This window comes from Physeter macrocephalus, chromosome 11 (genome assembly GCF_002837175.3).
Source record: "Physeter macrocephalus isolate SW-GA chromosome 11, ASM283717v5, whole genome shotgun sequence".
NCBI lineage: Eukaryota > Metazoa > Chordata > Mammalia > Artiodactyla > Physeteridae > Physeter > Physeter macrocephalus.
In genome coordinates, this window is record NC_041224.1 from 21,877,307 (window position 1) to 21,897,055 (window position 19,749).

The 19,749-nt window shown below is 37.4% G+C and overlaps 1 pseudogene; it reads left to right on the forward strand.

Annotated features, from left to right (window-relative positions):
• LOC102984414 (tetratricopeptide repeat protein 9C-like) overlaps positions 1-16,588 on the forward strand; it is a 31,264-nt pseudogene extending 14,676 nt beyond the window's left edge.
• Positions 16,589-19,749: the final 3,161 nt, after the last annotated feature.

Below are 19,749 nucleotides of genomic sequence, written 5' to 3' on the forward strand. Positions count from 1 at the left end.
GGCAGATTGTACTAATTAATATTTTTGTTTTCATTGAGGTATAACATAGTAAAGTAGGTAAAGTGCATAATCCAAAGTGTACAGTTCAATGAATTTTCACATTTGTATATAACCATATATCTACCACCAAAATCGAAGTCAAGATATAGAACATTTCCATCACCACAGAAATTTTCCTTTTGCTCTTCCCAGTCATCACCCACTCTCACCCAAAACTAATCACCATTCTGATTTCAATCACCACTGATTATTTTGTCTATCTTGAACTTCACATGAATAGAATCATACAGTATGTACTCTTGTGTCTGTATTCTCTTAGTCAACATTAATTTGTGAGATTTATCCAAGTTGTTGCATGTATCAGTAGTTCATTCTTTTTTCCTTGAATCACTGTTTTGTATTGCATTGTATAAACATATAATGAACACTTGGTTTGCTTCAAGTTGTTGACTATCAAAAATAGAGGTGCTATGAAACAATTTGTACATGACATCTGGTAGGCTTATGTACTCATTTATCTAGGGTAAACACCTAGAAGTGAAATTGAAGGGCCATTAAGTTATGCATGTGATTAAATTTACTAGATAATGCCAAACATTTTTTTACATTCCCACAAGCCACAAATGAAAATTGCATTTGCTGGACATTCTTGGGAATAGTCGATATTACCATGTTTTTTCCATTTCAGCCATTCTGGTGTGTTTGAAGTAGCATGTAATTGCAGTCATGTTGTTAATATACATATCCCTGTTGCATAATTACATTGAGCATCATTTTCTATGTTTATTCCTCACTTGGATCTCTTTAGTGACATGGCTGTTCAGGTCTTTTGCCAGTTTTTCAAAGTGGGTTATTCTGTTTTTTACTTATTGATTGTAGGAATTCTTAACATATTCTGAATACAAATCTTTTATCACATGTATTTATTCCAAATTTTATTTCCCAGTATCTTGCTTGATTTTTCACTCTATTAATATTTCAATCAACAGAAGTTCTTAATTTTAGTGAAGACCAATTTATAATTTTTTTATTTTTGTTTCCAATATTAGAAATTTCTGCCTACTTAAAGAAGATACATTTCTCTAGTAGTAGTATGGTTCATTATTTCACATTTTGATTTCTGATTCTTCTCAAATTAATAATTATTCATGGTATTCAGAAGCACTAGAGTGCCTGATGATTGAGTCTAGGTAAATCCAACTGGCAGATTCACTCAGTCTGTATTTTTTAAAGAGCCTCTTTCTTAGTGGATGTTCTTTGATGAGCATTAAATGTGATACTACACACTGTGGGACCTGTGAGTTTATCTATCTGATTCTTTTTAAACTTCTTTTTCCCCACTCTATTTTTTCTCTTTCTAGGCTTCTGACCAACCAGAGAAGTCATTCACTACTACCAATGAGCAAGTATTCTTACCTCAGGCTACTTCTCTTTACATACTAAGTGGATGAGCACATACAACTTGAGCTCTGACCTTTGGGAGGATTTCTCCTTGGAGGATTACCTGTCTTTCAGCACCACCTGAGTATGGAGTTAGAATATAGCAACAATCCATTTTTAACTTGCATCCATATACAAGGTGATCCTTCCATGAATCTTGTTTGGCTTTTTTCCTCTTCCATCAGCTAGACATAAGGGACTCTCCCACCTTCTGACTGATGTATCTATGGGTGTGATCTGAGGAGGTGCTGATGGTAGATGACATGGAGGTCTGAGTCATCAGCTTATTCAGCTTAACTTGAGCCCTCTGGCTTTACTCATGCCCTATCTTGGATGCACAGCAGCTATCTAGAATAGATTGCTATTGGACCCACCTGTCATTTTAATGTGAATCATCTGACAAAACCCAGATTATGATTAACAGTTATAGTTTCATAGAAACTTGATGTCCCACAGACAGTTCTCTATCAAGGTCCATTTTTTTATGTCAGCCTTGCCCTAAGGATATAGATTATTCTGCTATTTGAGCTTGCCATAAACTCCATATTCATCTTTCCAACCGCTTCATATAATAGAGCCTATCAGTTCATAGGATTCAAGCATCTTGTCTGCTTAACCCTAGACTGCAACTGCACCAGAGCTCTTTCCTGAGTCCCATTCAAAGCTGGCAGCATCGCCTGGTATATGGGTCAGGTGAGTATTTCCAAGTTTCAAATATGCATCCTCCAGAACCCAAATATGATTACCAGGCACTTTCTTTTATTCTTCATTGTGAGATTTGTGAAATGTAATAATTTGTCTTTCACTTTAGAGGGGATATCTTAGCATGCCCCTAATAACTTTACTGATTTGGTTTGCCACTGAATATTTATAGGGTTTATCTACCACCCCTTGGAGTACATATGGCTATGAAGGCATCCAATGTACTGTGATCTCTTAACTATCTGAAATAATGAACTTAGATCTGAAGACACAGTGAACTGATGTGATATTTATCAGCATGTCCAACTGGATCACATCTCTTCAGATGTTTATGAGAGTGAGAGAGTAAACACTGCCATGTAGATGTATACTGTTGTCCATCCCAAGTGGATGCAAATTATTTCTGATCTTCTTTTCTGGTAAAAATGAAAAAAGAGCACATATAGTGGCCATGTACCAGAGGCCATGAAAATCTGCTCTAGCAAATATATCACATCTGTCATAGCAACTACCAGTGTACCTACTAGTTGAGTCAAGTAGGGGCAAACTGGCAAATTAAACATATGATGAAGACCACCATGCCTGCATCCTTTGAGTTATTAAGGTTTACATTAATTTCTGCTGTTACCCCTGAGATACAATAGGTTTTTAAAACTTACTATCTTAGATGGGTCTGTAGCAGTTTCAGAAGCCTCTATTTGGCCTTACCCACGGTATTTGTGTTCTGTTATTGCTGTAACAAATTACCACAGAGTTAGCACTTAAACAACAAAAATTTATTACCTTGCAGTGCTGTAGACTAGAAGTCCAACACAGGTTGCACTAGACCAAAAACCAGGTGTCAGCAGTCCTGTGTTCCTTTCTGGAGGCTCTACCAGAGAATCCATTTCCTTGCCTTTTTGGGCTTCTATATGCTGCTCACATTTCCTTGGCTTATGGCCCCTCTCCTCCATCTTCAAAAAAATGTATCTTTCTGACCGTTTTCCCATAAACACATTTCTCTCTGGCCCTTTTCTGGTGAGAGCTCTCTTTCTGGATGCCTTCTCACATGGCCTTTCCTTAGGGCATGTGGACAAACAGTGAGAGAGCTCAGGTCTCTCCTCATGTGGACACTAATCTTATCAGATCAGGGTCCTATCTGTATGACCTCATTTAACCTTAGTTATTTCCATAAATGCCCAATCCCTGAATACAGTCACATAGGGTTTGGAGGACACAAACATTCAGTCCATAATATCTAGGATGAACTGTGGTTATTAATAACATGTCAATATTGGTTCATTAATTAGGACAAGTGTACCTTACTAATATGATATTATTAAAGAAGTATATTAATCATGCTTTTTTATTTTCTGTATTTTTGATGCTTTGACATCTGGGGCCCTCCCAGAGCTAACCAATTCCTAGAGTTGATAAACAACTCACCTGAGAGTGCTATTCAAATACAAAGTAACCAATCCAGAGCCCACACCCAAATAATCTGCTTTACTGGGCCCTCTGATAATTGAGTCATTTAATTCTAAAATAATGTGCTTTCTGTTGTAATATCTAATTTTATTTGTCTTCCATTTTTTATCTTAGTTAATGTAGCTAAGGGTTTGTCAATTTTATTGACCTATTCAAAAAACCAACTTTTAGTTTCATTTTTTTTCTATTGGTTTTCTATTCTGTCACATTGAGGTATAATTGATAGAACTTTAATATATTTAAGGTGCACAACATGTTTTACATATGTACACATCATGAAATGATTACTTTGTTAGGTACCTGTATACTTATAGTTGCTGTATCTTTCTGACCTTATCTTTATGTAATGTTTTTCTTGTTTTGGTCTTAAAGTCTATTTTGTCTGACATAAGTACGGCCACTCTTGTTCTTTTTTAGTTGCATTTACATGGAGTATCTTTTTCCATCCTTTTACTTGCAGCATATGTATGTCCTAAGATCAAAAGTGAGTCTCTCGTACATGGCATATAGTTGAATTTTGTTCTTTTCTCCATTCAGCTAATCTATATCTTTTGATTGGTACATTTAAACTCTTTACATTTAAAGTAATTACTGATAGAGCAGCGCTTACTGTTTCCATTTTGTTAATTCTTTTCTATATGACTTAGAGCATTTTTGTCCCTCTTTCCTTCTCTTGCTGCCTTAATTGATGTTTCATTGATTTTTTTTTTTTTGGTATGTACGTGCTTTGATTCCTTTAATGTCTTGTGTGTATCTTCTATAGGTATTTTTTAAATTGAAGTATAGTTAATTTACAATATTGTCTTAGTTTCATTTGTACAGCAGAGTGATTCAGTTTTACATATATATTATTTTCCACTATAGCTTATTATAAGATATTGAATACAGTAGGTGCTATACAGTAAGTCTTTGTTGTTTACCGATTTTATATGTAGTAGTGTGTATATGTTAATCCCAAACTCCTCCAAACCCCTTTGGTAACTGTAAATTTGTTTTCTGTGTCTATGGGTCTATTTCTCTTTTGTAAATAAGTTCATTTGTATAATTTTTTTACAATCCAGGTATAAGGGATATCATATATTTGTCTTTGTCTGACTTACTTCACTTAGTATGATAATGTCTAGTTCCATCCATGTTGATGCAAATGGCATTATTTCATTCTTTTTTATGACTGAGTAGTATTCCACTGTGTATATGGGTGTGTTTATCTTTTCGAATTAGAGTTTTCTCCGAATATATGCACAGGTGTGGAATTACTGGATCATATGGTAACTCTATTTTTAGTTTCTTAAGGAACGTCTATACTGTTTTTCTAGTGGCTGCACCAATTTACATTCACACTAACAGTGTAGGAGGATTCCCTTTTCTCCACGTCCTCTCCAGCATTTATTCTTTGTAGACTTTTTAATGATGGCCACTCTGACCACAGTGAGGTGATACCTCATTGTAGTTTTCATTTGCATTTCTCTTAATAATTACTTATGTTGAAAATTTTTTCATGTGCCTGTTGGCTATCTGAATGTCTTCTCTGGAGAGATATCTATGTAGTTCTTCTGCCCATTTTTTGATTGGGTTTTTTGTTTTTTTATAAGCTGTATGAGACATTTCTGTATTTTTGAAAATAATCCCTTATCAGTAGGATCATTTGCAAATATTTTCTCCCAGTCCATAGGTTGTCTTTTCATTTTCTTTATGGATTCCTTTGCTGTGCAAAACTTTTTAAGTTTAATTAATCCCATCTATTTATTTTTGCTTTTATTTCCACTACTCTAGGAGATGGATCCAAAAAAGTTATTGCTGCAATTTGTGTCAAAGCGTGTTCTATGTTTTCCTCTAGGAATTTTACAGTATCCAGTCTTACATTTAGGTCTTTAATCCATTATGAGTTTATTTTTCTATATGGTGTTAGAGAATGTTCTAATTTCATTCTTTTACATGTAAATGTCATTTTCCCAGCACCACTTATTGAAGAGACTGTCTTTTCTCTATTGTATATTCTTGCATCCTTTGTCATAGATTAATTGACCATAAGTGCATATATTTATTTCTGGGCTTTCTATCCTGTTCCATTGATCTATATGTCTCTTTGTGCCAGTACCATACTCTTTTGATTACTGTAGCTTTGTTAGTATAGTCTGAACTCAGGGAGCAGGATTCCTCCAGCTCCGTTCTTGGTTCTCTAGATTGTTGTGGCTATTCAGGGTCTTTCTTTGGTGTTTCCACACAAATTAAAAAATACTTTGTTCTAGTTCTGTGAAAAATGCCATTGCTAATTTCATAGGAATTGCACTGAAGTTTTAGATTGCCTTTGGTAGTATAGTCATTTTGACAATATTGATTCTTCCAATCCAAGAACACAGTATATCTTTTCATCTGTTTGTGTCATCTTCGATTTCTTGCATCAGTGTGTTGTAGTTTTTGGAGTACAGGTCTTTTTGCCTCCTTAGGGAGGTTTATTCCTAAAAATTTATTCTTTTTGATGCGATGGCAAATGAGATTGTTTCTTTAATTTCTCTGATACTTTGTTGTTAGTGTATAGAAATGAAACATATTTCTGTATATTAATTTTGTATCCAGCAAGTTTACTGAATTCATTGATGAGCTCTACTAGTTTTCTGATAGCATCATGTCATCTGCAGTTAGTTTTACTTCTTTTCCAATTTGGATTCCTTTTTTCTTCTTCCTCTCTGATTGCTGTGGCTAAGGCTTCCAAAACTATGTTGAATAAAAGTGGCAAGAGCAGGCATCCGTGTTTTGTTCCTGATCTTAGAGGAAATGCTTTCAGCTTTTCACTGTTGAGTATGTTAGCTGTGGGTTTGTCATATACGGCCTTTATTATGTTGAGGTATGTTTCCCCCTATGCCCACTTTCTGCAGAGTTTTATTATAAGTGGATGTTGAATTTTATCAAAAGCTTTTCCTGCATCTATTGAGATGATCATATGGTTTTTATTCTTCAATTTGTTAATGTAGTGTATCACTCTGATTGATTTGCAGGTATTGAAAAATCCTTGCATCCCTGGGATAAATCCCCCTTGATGATGGTATATAATCCAATGTATTGTTAGAATCAGTTTGCTAATATTTTGTTGATGATTTCTGCATCTATGTTCATCAGTGATATTGGCCTGTAATTTTATTTTTTGTGACAGCTTTGTCTGGTTTTGGTATCAGGATAATGGCCTCACAGAATGAGTTCGGAAGTGTTCCTCTGCAAATTTTTTGGAATAGTTTAAGAAGGATAGGCGTTACCTCTCTTCTCTAAATGTTTGGTAGAATTTACCTATGAAGCTGTCTGGTCCTGGACTTTTGCTTGTTGACAGTTTTCAAATTACTGTCAATTTCAATTCTGGTAATTCACATTTTCTATTTCTTCTTGGTTCAAGAATTTGTCCATTTCTTCTAGGTTCTCCATTTTTATTGGCGTATAGTTGCTTGTAGTAGTCTGTTATGATCCTTGGAATTTCTGTGGTGTCCACTGTAACTTCTTTTTCATTTCTGATTTCATTGATTTTGGCCCTTTCCCTTTTTTTCCTTGATGACCCTGGCTAAAGGTTTATCAATTTGGGTTATCTTTTCAAAGAACCAGCTTTTAGTTTCATTGATCTTTTCTACTGTTTTTTAAATCTGTTTCATTTATTTCTGGTTTGATCTTTCTTTCTGATTTCGTTCCTTCTACCAACTTTGGGTTTTGTTTGTTCTTTTTTTTCTAGTTGCTTTAGGTGTAAGATTAGGTTGTTTTGCAATTTTTTTTCTTGTGTCCAGAGGTAAGTTTGTACTGCTATGAACTTCCCTCTGTAGAACTGCTTTCCGTGCATCTCATAAGTTTTGGATAGTTGTGTTTTCATTTTCATTTGTTTCTGGGTATTTTCTTTAACTTTCTCTTTGATTTCTTCAGTGACCCATTCGTTGTTTATTAACATATTGTTAAGCCTCCACGTGTTTTGTGGGGTTTTTTGCAGTTTTTTTTTTTTTTTTTCTGTTTGCTGTGCCACATGGCTTGTGGGATCTTAGTTCCCCAACCAGGAACCGAAACCATGCTCTTGGCAGTGAAAACTCAAGAGTCCTAACCACTGGACCACCAGGTAATTCCCCAGTTTTTTTTTTTTTTCTTGTAGTTGATTTCTAGCCTCATAGTGTTGGGGTCAGAAAAGATGCTGATGATTTAAGTTTTCTTAAATTTACCGAGGTTTGCTTTGAGGCCGAGCATGTGATCTATCCTGGAGAATGTTCCATGTGCACTTGAAAAGAATGTATTCTTCTGCTTTTGGATGGAATGCTCTATAAATATTAAGCCCATCTGGTCTAAAGTGTCACTTAAGGCCTGTGTTTATTGATTTTGTTGGGATGATCTGTCATTGATGTAAGTGGGGTGTTACAGTCCCTCACTATTATTGTGTTACTGTCAATTTCTCCTTTTATGTCTTTAACATTCGTCTTATATGTTGAGGTGCTCCTATGGTGGGTGCATATGTATATACTTACAATTGTATCTTCTTGGATTGATCCATTGATCATAATGTAGTGTCCTTCTTTGTCTCTTGTAACAGTCTTTATTTTAAAGTCTATTTTATCTGAGTATTGCTACTCTGGTTTTCTTTTGATTTCCATTTGCATGGTATACCTTTTTCCATCCCCTCGCTCTCCATCTGTGTATCTAGGTTTGAAGTGAGTCTCTTGTAGGCAGCAAATATTTGGGTATTGTTTTTGTATCCATTCAGCCAGCCTGTGTCTTTGGTTTTGGAACATTTAGACCCTTTACATTTAACGTAACTATCCATACGTATCTTCTTACTGCAATTTTGTTGTTTTGGATTTGTTTTTGTAGCTTTTTTTCCCCTTTCTTCTTGTGTTCTCCTCTTGTGATTTGATGACTATCTTTAGTGTTATGTTTAGATCCCTTTTTCTTTTTTGTGTCTATATCATAGATTTTTGTTTTGCAGTTACCATGAGGTTTTTCTATAGCAGTCTATATTGATACATGCTTGTTTTAAGTTGCTGACCTCTTAATTTCAAATACATTTTAGATACTCTGCATTTGTACTCTTCTCCCCTCAAAATTACTTTTTGATATTATATTTTAAGTCTATCTTTTCAGTGTGTAGGCCTTAACTACTTAGTTTGCATACAAATAATTGTACTACTTTTGTCTTTTAACTCCACTAGCTTTGTGTGTGGATGATTTACTACCTTTACTGTATGTTTGCCTTACTAGTGAGCTTTTCCATTTCATAATTTTCTTGTTTCTAGCTGTGGCCTTTTCTGCCTGGAGAATTTCCTTTGGCATTTTTTGTAAAGCTTGTTTGGTGGTGAACTCTTTTAGCTTTTGCTTCTCTGTAAAGCTTTGATTTCTCCATCAAATCTGAACAGGAGCCTTACAGAGTAGAGTGTTCTTGGTTGTAGGTTTTTCTCTTTCATTACTTTAAGTATATCATTGCCACTCCCTTCTGGCCTGCAAGGTTTCTGCTGAAAAATCAGCTGATAGCCTTATGGGAGTTCCCTTGTATGTTGTTACTCTTAGTATTCTTTTAGTCATTTTAATTGATTACGCTGTGTCTGCTGTGTTCCTCTGTGGGTTAATCCTGTATGAAACTCTCCACAATTCCTGGACTTGGGTGACAGTTTCCTTCCCGCAGATTAGAGAAGTTTTCATCTATTGTTTCTTCAAATATTTTCTCAAGCCTTTCTCTTCTCCTTTTGGGACCCTGATCATGCAAATATTAGCGTGCTTTATGTTGTCCCAGAGGTCTCTTAAACTGTCCTCATTTCTCTTCATTCTTTTTTCTTTTTTCAGCAGCAGTGATTTCCACTACTTTGTCTTCCAGCTCATTGATCTGGTCCTCTGCCTCATTTAGTCTGTTATTGATACCATGTAGTGTATTTTTCATTTCAGTTATTGTATTCTTTAATTCTGTTTGATTGTTATATTTTCTAATTATTTTTTTAAAACTTCTAATTTCTCACTCTGTGCATCCATTCTCCTCACGAGTTCTTTGATCATCTTTATGATCATTACTCCAAATTGTTTCTTGTGTAGATTGCCTATCTATCTCTACATCACTTAGTTGTTCTTCTGCAGTTTTATCTTGTTCCTTTCTCTGAAACATATTCCTTTGTCACCTCATTTTGTCTAAACAGTTACTTGTATTTTTATGTGGTACGTTGGTTATGTTTGACCTTGGAGAAATGGCCCTCTATAGGAGAAAACCTATGCGTCCCAGAAGTGCACTCTCCTCTCTTCACCCAAGGGCAGGGGGCTAGCTGGTCCCAGGGTGGTCCCTGGCATGCATTTGTGGACTCAGTCTGAAGGCTGCTGGACTATATAGTTTTCTTGCTTCTGGTTTCTGCTCACTGTTGGGTGAGGCTAGTCTAGAGACTTCTGCAGGATTCCTGGTGGGAAGGACTGGTGCCTGCACCCTGGTGGATGGAGATGAGTCTTGGTCCTCTGGGGGGCAAGGCGATGTCTAGCGGTGTGTCTAGACGTGGCTGTGTGCTCATGAAGTCTTTAGGCAGCCTGTCTGATGGGTGGCATTGTTTACAGGAGAACTCATGCAGATGAACGCTGATATACCTGCCACCAGTGTCTAAGTCCCCAGGGTGGGCCACAGCTGCACCCCGACTCCCCAGGAGACCCTCTAAGACCATCAGGTATGTCTGGCCCAGGCTCCTATCAAACAACTGCTTTTGCCCTTGGTCCCAGTGCGCATGAGGTTTTATGTGTACTCTTTTAAGAGTGAAGTCTGTTTTCCCCAATCCTGTGTAGCTTCTGCACTCAAGCCCTGCTGGCCTTCATATCCAAATGCTCTGGAGGCTCCCTTTCCCAGTGCCAGACCCCCCAAGCTAGGGGGCCTGATGTGGGACTCAGAACTCTCACTCCTGTGGGAGAATCTCTCTAATACAATTATGCTCCAGTTGGTGGGTCACCCACCTGGGGGACATGGGATTTGATTATATCACGAATCAGCCCCTCCTATGTGTCTTGTTTTCTTTATGTCTTTATGTCTTTAATTGTAGGGGATCTTTCTGGTAGGTTTCAGTCTTTTTTAACAATGATCGTTCTGCAGAAAGTTGGATTTTGGTGTGCTCCTGAGTGGGGGTGAGCTTAGGGTACTTCTATTCTGCCATCTTGGCCACTCTATAGCTATTTTCTTTATGGTATCAGGGATTACATCAAACATCTTAAAGTCTGAAATAGTAATGGTCAGGAGAAAGTGTCAAAATGGCAGCATAGAAAGACATAAGCTCACCCCTTCTTACAAAAACACCAAAATCACAACTAACTTCTAAATAACCACTTACAAAAAAAATGCTGGAACTTAACAAAAAAGATAACCTACATTCACAAAGAAAGAAGAAACCACAATGAGACAGTAGGAGGGTGATAAAATCAACTCCCATACTTGCCGGGAGGGCACGCATAAAGTGAAAAATAATTATACCACAGAAGTTCTCCCACCGGAATGAAAGTCCTGAGGCCCACAGCAGGCTTCCCAGCCTTGAGGTCTGGCAACAGGAGGAGACTCCAGAGGATCTGGCTTTGAAGACCGGTGAGGTTTGATCACAGGAATTCCACAGGACTGGGGGAAACAAAAACTCTACTTTTGGAGGGCACACTCAAGGTCTCCTGCACACCATGACCCAGGGAAAAAAACAGTGACTTCATAAGAGACTGGGCCAAACCCACCTACTAGTATTGGAGGGTCTCCAGCAGAGCCGGGGGTGGCTGTGGCCCACTGCAGGGACAAGACGCTGGCAGCGGTAGTTCTTGGGAGTACCCACTGGCATTAGCACTCCTGGAGGCCACCATTTTCTCCCAAAGACCTAGCTCCAGCCAACAGCCTGTAGGCTCCAGTGCTGGGACACCTTAGGCCAAACAACCAAGGAACAAGATCCAGCTCCACCCACCAGTGGGCAGGAATCAGTCCTTCCCACTGGGAAGCCTGCACAAGCCTCTTAAACAGCCTCAACCACCAGAGGGCAGACAGCAGAAGGAAAAAGAACTACAATTCTGGAGCCTGCAGAAGAGAACCCTCAATCAAAGTTACACAAAATGACATGGCAGAGGAATATGTCCCAGGTGAAGTAACAAAACCCCAGAAGAACAACTAAGTGAACTGGATATAGCCAATCTACTGGAAAAATAATTCAGAGTAATGATAGTGAAGATGATCCAAGATCTCAGAAAAAGAATGGAGGCACAGATTGAGAGGATACAAGAAATGTTAAACAAAGACCTAGCAGAACTAAGGAACAAACAGATTAACAATACAATAACTTAAATGAAAAATACACTAGAAGGAATCGATAGCAGAATAACTGAGGCAGAAAAACTGATAAGTGAGCTGGAAGACATAATGGTGGAAATTACTGCTGCAGAACAGAATAAAGAAAAAAGAAGAAAAGAAATGGAGACAGTATTAGAGACCTCTGGGACAACATTAAAACACCAACATTTGTATTCTAGGGGGTCCCAGGAAGGGAAGAGAGAAAGGACCTGAGAAAATATTTGAAGAGATAATAGCTGAAAACCTCCCTAATATAGGAAAGGAAGCAGTCACCCAAGTCCAGGAAGTGCAGAGTCCCAAGGAGGAACACGCCAAGACACATAGTAATCAAGTTGACAAAAATTAAAGACAAAGAAAAAATATTAAAAGCAACAAGGGAAAAATCAACAAATAACATACAAGGAACTCCCATAAGGTTATCAGCTGATTTCTCAGCAGAAACTCCACAGGGCAAAAGGGAGCAGCACAATATATTTAAAGTGATGAAAGGGAAGAACCTACAACCAGGAATAGTCCACCCAGCAAGTTTCTCATTCGATTCAAAGGAAAAATCAAAAAGCTTTACAGACAAGCAAAAGCTAAGAGAATTCAGCACCACCAGACCAGCTTTGCAACAAATGATAAAGGAAATTCTCTAAGCAGAAAAGGCCACAACTAGAAACAAGAAAGTTACGACTGGAAAAGCTCACAGCTAAAGGCAAATATATAGTAAAGGTAGGAAATCATCTGCACACAAATATGATATCAAAACCAGCAATTGTGAGAAGAGGAGAGCACAAATGCAGGATATTGAAAATGCATCTAAAATTAAAAGACCAGCGACTTACAACAATCTTGATTATATATAGATGGCTATATCCAAACCTCATGGTAACTGCAAACCAAATATCTACAATAGATAAACACACACACAAAAGAAAAAGTTATCCAAACATAACACTAAAATTAGTCATCAAATCACAAGAGAACGAAAGAGGAAGGGAAGAAAGACCTACAAGAACAAATCCAAAACAATTAACAAAATGGCAATAAGAACATACACACTGATAAATACCTTAAATGTAAATGAATTAAATGCTCTGAGCAAAAGACATAAACTAGCTGAATGGATACAAAAACGAGACCCATATATATGATGTCTACAAGAGACCCGCTTCTGATCTAGGGACACATACAGACTGAAAGTGAGGGGATGGAAAACGGTATTCCACGCAAATAGAAATCAAAAGAAAGCTGGAGTAGCAATACTCCTATTAGACAAAATAGGCTTTAAAGTAAAGACTTATAAGAGACAAAGAAGGACACTACATAATGATCAAGGCATCAATCCAAAAAGATATAACAATTATAAATATATATGCACCAAACATAGGAGCACCTCAATATATATGGCAAATATTGAGTTGGGCAAAAAAAAAAGTTCATTCACATTTTTCTGTAATATCTTATGGAAAAACCTGAATGAACTTTTTAGCCAACCCAATACTAACATCCATAAAGGGAGAAATTGACAGTAACACAGTAACAGTGGGGGACTTTAACACCCCACTTTCATCAATAGACAGGTCATCCAGAAAGAAAATCAAAAAGGAAACACAGGCCTAGATGACACATTAGACCAGATGGACTTAACTGATATTTATAGAGCATTCCATCCAAAAGCAGCAGAATACACATTCTTCTCATGTGCACATAGAACATTCTCCAGGAGTGATCACATGCTGGGCCACAAATCGAGCCCCAGTAAATTTAAGAAAACTTAAATCATATCAAGCATCTTTTTATATCACAATGCCATGAGATTAGAAATCAACTACAAGAAAAAGAAAAAAACTATAAAAAACACAGACACATGGAGGCTAAACAATGTGCTACTAAACAACCAATGGCTCACTGAAGAAATCAAACAGGAAACCAAAAAATATCTAGAGACAATCAAAATGAAAGCATGACAAATCCAAAACCTATGTTTATAGCAATATAATCTTACCTCCAGAAACAAGAAAGCTCACAAGAAACCTAATGTCACACCTAAAGCAACTAGTGAAAGAAGAACAAACAAAATCCAAAGTTAGTAGAAGAAAAAAAATCATAAAGATCAGAGCAGAAATAAATGAAACAGAAATGAAGAATAGAAAATATCAATGAGGGCTTCCCTGGTGGCGCAGTGGTTGAGAATCCGCCTGCCGATGCAGGGGACACGGGTTCGTGCCCCGGTCCGGGAAGATCCCACATGCCGCAGAGCGGCTGGGCCTGTGAGCCATGGCCACTGAGCCTGCACGTCCGGAGCCTGTGCTCCGCAACGGGAGAGGCCACAACAGTGAGAGGCCTGCGTACAGCAAAAAAAAAAAAAAAAAAGAAAAAAAGAAAATATCAATGAAACTAAAAGCTGGTTCTTTGAAAAGATATATGAAATTGATAAACCTTTAGAAAGATTCGTCAAGAAAAAATAGGAGAGGGCCCCAATCAATAAAATTAGAATTGAAAAAGAAGTTACAGTGGACACCACAGAAATACAAAGGATCATAAGAGACTATTATAAGCAAGTATAAGCCAATCAAATGGACAACCTGGAAGAAATGGACAAGTTCTTAGAAAGGTACCATCTCCCAAGGCTGAACCAGAAGAAATAAAAAATATGAACAGACCAATCGCAAGTACTGAAATTGAAACTGATTTTAACAAACAAAAGTCCAGGATCAGATGGCTTCACAGTCAAATTCTATCAAACATTTAGAGAAGAGTTACACCTATCCTTCTGAAACTATCCAAAAAAATCACAGAGGAAGGAATACTCCCAAACTCATTTTATGAGGCCACCATCACCCTGATACCAAAACAAGTTAAAGATACCATAAAAAAAGAAAGTTACAGGCCAGTTATCACTGATGAACACAGACGCAAAAATCCTCAACAAAATACTAGCAATCTGAATCCAACAATACATTAAAAGGATCATACACCATGATCAAGTGGGAATTATCCCAGGGATTCAAGGATTTTTCAATATCCACAAATCAATTGGTATGATACACCACATCAACAAATCAAAGAATAAAAGCCACATGACCATCTCAATATATGCAGAGAAAGCTTTTGAAAAAGTTCAACACCGATTTATGATAAAAACTCTCCAGCAAGTGGGCATAGAGGGAACATACCTCAACATAATTAAGACCATGTATGACAAACCTACAGCTAACATCATACTCAGCAGTGAAAAAGCTGAAAGCATTTCCTCTAAGATCAGGAACAAGACAAGGTGTCCTCTCTCACCACTTTTACTGAACACAGGTTTGGAAGTCCCAGTCAAGGCAATCAGAGAAGAAAAATAAAAGGAATCCAAATTGGAAAAGAAGTAAAACTATCACTGTTTGCAGATGCCATGAAACTATAAACAGAAAATCCTAAAGATGCTACCAGAAAACTACTAGAGCTCATCAATAAATTCAGTAAAGTTTCAGGATAAAAAATTAATAAGCAGAAATCTGTTGCACTAACAATGAAAGATCAAAACGAGAAGTTAAAGAAACAATCCCATTTACCATTTCATCAAAAAGAATAAAATATCTATAAATAACCTACCTAAGGAAACAAAAGACTTGTACTCCGAAAACTATAAGACACTGATGAAAGAAATCGAAGATGGCACAAAGAGATGGAAAGATATACCATGTTCTTGGATTGGAGGAATCAATACTGTCAAAATGACTATACTGCCTGAAGCAATCTACAGATTCAATGCAATCGCTATCAAATTACCAGTGGCATTTTTCACAGAACTAGAACAAAAAAATCTAAAACTCTGGAGACACACAAAAGACCCTGCATAGCCAAAGCAATAGTGAGAAAGAAAAACGGTGCTGGAAGAACCAGGCTCCCTGACTTCAGACTATACTACAAAGCTACAGTCATCAAAATAGTATGGTACTGGCACAAAAACAAATGTAGATCCATGGAACAGGATAGAAGGCCCAGAAATAAACCCACACACCTATGGTCAATTAATCTATGACAAAGGAAGCAAGACTATAGAATGGAGAAAAGACAGTCTCTTCAATAAATGCTTCTGGGAAAACAGGACAGCTACACCTAAAGGAATGAAATTAGAACATTCTTAACATGATACACAAAAATAAACTCAAAATGGATTAAAGACTTAAATGTAAGACCAGGTACTATAAAACTCTCAGAGGAAAAAGGCAGAACACTTTTTGACATAAATTGCAGCCATCTTTTTTGATCTGTCTACTAGAGTAATGGAACTAAAAACAAAAATAAACAGATGGGACCTAATTAAACTCAAAAGCTTTTGCACAGCAAAGCAAACCATAAATTAAATGAAAAAACAACCCACAGAATGGTACAAAATGTTTGCAAAAGATGCTACCATCAAGAGATTAGTCTCCAAAATTTACAAACAGCAGTGTCAAAAAAACAAACAACCCAATCAAATAATGGGCAGAAGACCTAAATAGACATTTCTCCAAAGAAGACTTACAGGTGGTCAAGAGGCAGATGAAAAGATGCTCAACACCACTAATTATTAGAGACATGCGAATCAAAACTACAATGAGATATCACATCACACCAGTCAGAATGGCCATCATCAAAAAATCTACAAACAATAAATGCTGAAGAGGGTGTGGAGAAAAGGGAACCCTCCTGCACTGCTGGTGGGAATGTAAATTGATACAGCCACTATGGAGAACTGTATGGAGGTTCTTTATAAAACTAAAAATAGAGCTACCATAGGATCCAGTGATCCCACTCCTGGGCATATATCTGGAGAAAAACATAGTTCAAAAGGATAGATGCTCCCCAGTGTTCACTGCAGCACTGTTTACAATAGCCAGGAAATGGAAGCAACCTGAATGTCCATCGACAGCTGAATGGATAAAGAAGATGTGGTACATATTACTCAGACATTAAAAAGAATGAAATAATGCCATTTGCAGCAACAGGGATGGACATGGAGATTATCATACTAAGTGAAGTAAGTCAGACAGAGAAAGACAATAGCACTTACATGCGGAATCTTAAAAGAGAAAAAGAAAGATACAAATGAACTTATTTACAAAACAGAAACAGACTCACAGACCTAGAGGACAAATTTATGGCTACCAGGGAGTAGAAGGGTGGGGGGGAGGGACAGATTGGGAATTTGGGATTGACATGTACACACTGCTATATTTCAAATAGATAACCCAACAAGGACCTACTGTATAGCACAGGGAACTCTGCCCAGTATTCTGTAATAACCTAAATGGGAAAAGAATCTGAAAAAGAATAAATGCATGTATATATATAACAATCACTTTGCTGTACACCTGAAATTAACACAACATTGTTAATCAACTATACTTCAATATAAAATAAAAATTTTTAAATCTTAAAGTTAAAATAATCTATTTTAAATGAACAACTTAAATTCAACCGCATATAAAAACTGTTTCATGTCTCCACTTTTCCAGTTATTGATGTCACAAGTTACCTAATTTTATAGTGTGCCCATAACATAGATTTGCTATAATACATTCATCTTTTGAACTCTATACCATAATTAAAAGTGATTTATGTACCAACACTACAATAATAACACAGTATCCTCTATTTGTCTATACACTCACCTTTACCAGAGAGCTTTATATTTTCATATGGTCCCATGCTGTTGTCCGGCATCCTTTCATTTCAACTCAAAGCACTTCCTTTAGCATTTCTTACAGGGAAAGTCCAGTGGTGAGGAAATCCTTCAGCTTTTATCTATCTAGGAAAGCTTTGTTTTCTCCTTCCTATTTGAACAACAGCTTTGCAATATAATATTCTTGGTGTTTTTTCATTCAATGCTTTGAAAATCTCATCGCACTCCCTTCTGACCACTAAGGTTTCTGCTGAGAAATCTGATCATCTTACAGCAGCTCCCTTTTACAAGTCACTTTTCTCATGCTGCTTTCAAGATCCACTCTTTGTCTCTGAGTTTGATTATGTCTCAATGTGACTCTCTTTGGTTTTATCCTATTTGGAACTTGTTAAATTTCTTGCATTTCTATGTCCATTTCTTTCCTCAAATTGGTGATGTTTTCAGCCATAATTTCTCCAGATAGGCTTATCAGTCTGCTATTTCTGCCATAACAAAATATCACAGAGTAGGTGTCTTAAACAAATTTATTTTCTCACAGTTCTAGAGGCACTAAGTCCAAGATTAAGGTGTTGTCAAGGTTGGTTTCTAGTGAGCCCTCTCTTCTTGGCTTGTAGACAGCTGCTTTCGTACTGTGTCCTCACATGGTCTTTCCTCTGTGTACAGCAGAGCTCACTGGAGTTTTTTCCTCTTTGTATAAGGACACCACCTTATGACCTCATTTAACCTTAATTATCTCCTTAAAGGCCCCATCTCCAAACACAGTGACATCAAGAGATTAGGGCTTGAAATATGAATGGGGTGGTACAGTTTGGTTCATAACATTCTGCCTTCTGACCCCCAAAAGTTCATGTTCTTCTCACATGAAAAATACATACACCACATCCCAACAGCCCTAAAGTTTTAACCCATTCCAGTATCAATTCCAAGTCCAAAGTCTTATCTAAATATCACCTCAACAGGTATGGGAGAGATTTTAGGAACAATTCATCTGGAGACAAAATTTCTCTCCAGCTTTAAACCTGTTAAACTAGACAGGTTATCTGCTTACAAAATACAGTGATGGGACAGGCATTCCCATTCCAAAAGGAGGAAACTGGGAAACAGAAAATGGTGCTGTGTCCCCAGGACAAAAACCTAGCAATGCATATTCCACTAGACCTTAAGGCTCAAAGATAATCCTCTTTTGCTGGATGTTCTATCCTCCAGGCCCACTGGGAAGGCAAAATTACCTCCACACCCCTAAGCAGTAGCCCCATGCCTGTGGCTCTTTGCAGCAGCAGCCTGATTTGTAGAAACTGAGGAAGTGGCTCCACTCTCTGAAACTGAGGAGGAAACAGCCTTGTTCACTGGGCCTGTATGCACTGGATTTGTGGTAGGTGTGGCAGCCCTGTTGATCTCTGAATTGCCTTTGGGATCATTCTTCCCTTTTCTTGAAGGATAAAGTTGTATGCAGCTAAATAGCTTTATGGTCTGCTGATACTGAAACAAAGAAGTCTGAAAGCCTTGCTTTCTTTCATCTCCTTTTCTGCTGGTATAATCCCACCTCTATTCCTGGCTTCAGTTGAGATGGCTGATTAAATTCATGAGTAATCTCTATGGAGTGACTGTCCAGCCACACCCTTGGGGTTCTCTCCAGAACATACTTTCTCATTTTTTGCAATACTGACAGGTTGAGAATTTTTAAATCTTCAACTTTTGATTCATTTTTGCTTATAGTTCCCTTCAAATCAATCTAGACTTTTTCTAGCGCACCTCAAAACCCTTCCAGCTTTGACCCATCACCTCATTCTAAAGCCACTTGCAGATTTTTAGGTATTTGTAATAACAGCACCCCACATCTTGGTACCAAAATCAGTATTAGTCTGCTAGGGCTGCCATAACAAAATACCACAGACTGGGTTGCTTAAACAACAAAAATGCATTTTCTCACAGTTCTAGAGGCAAAACGTCCAAGATCAAGGTGCCATCAGGGTTGGTTTCTGGCCTCTATTCCTGGCTTGCAAGGAGCTGTCTTCTCACTGTGTCCTCACATGGCCTTTCCTCAGGGCTCATACAAAGAGAGAAAACTCTGTTTCTTCTTCTTATAAGAACATCAGTTCTAAAAGATTAGTGCTCTATCCTCATGACCTCATTTAATCATAATTACCTTCTTAAAGGCCCCACCTTCAAATACAGTCACATTGGGGGTTAGGGCTTCAAACAGGAATTTTCGGGG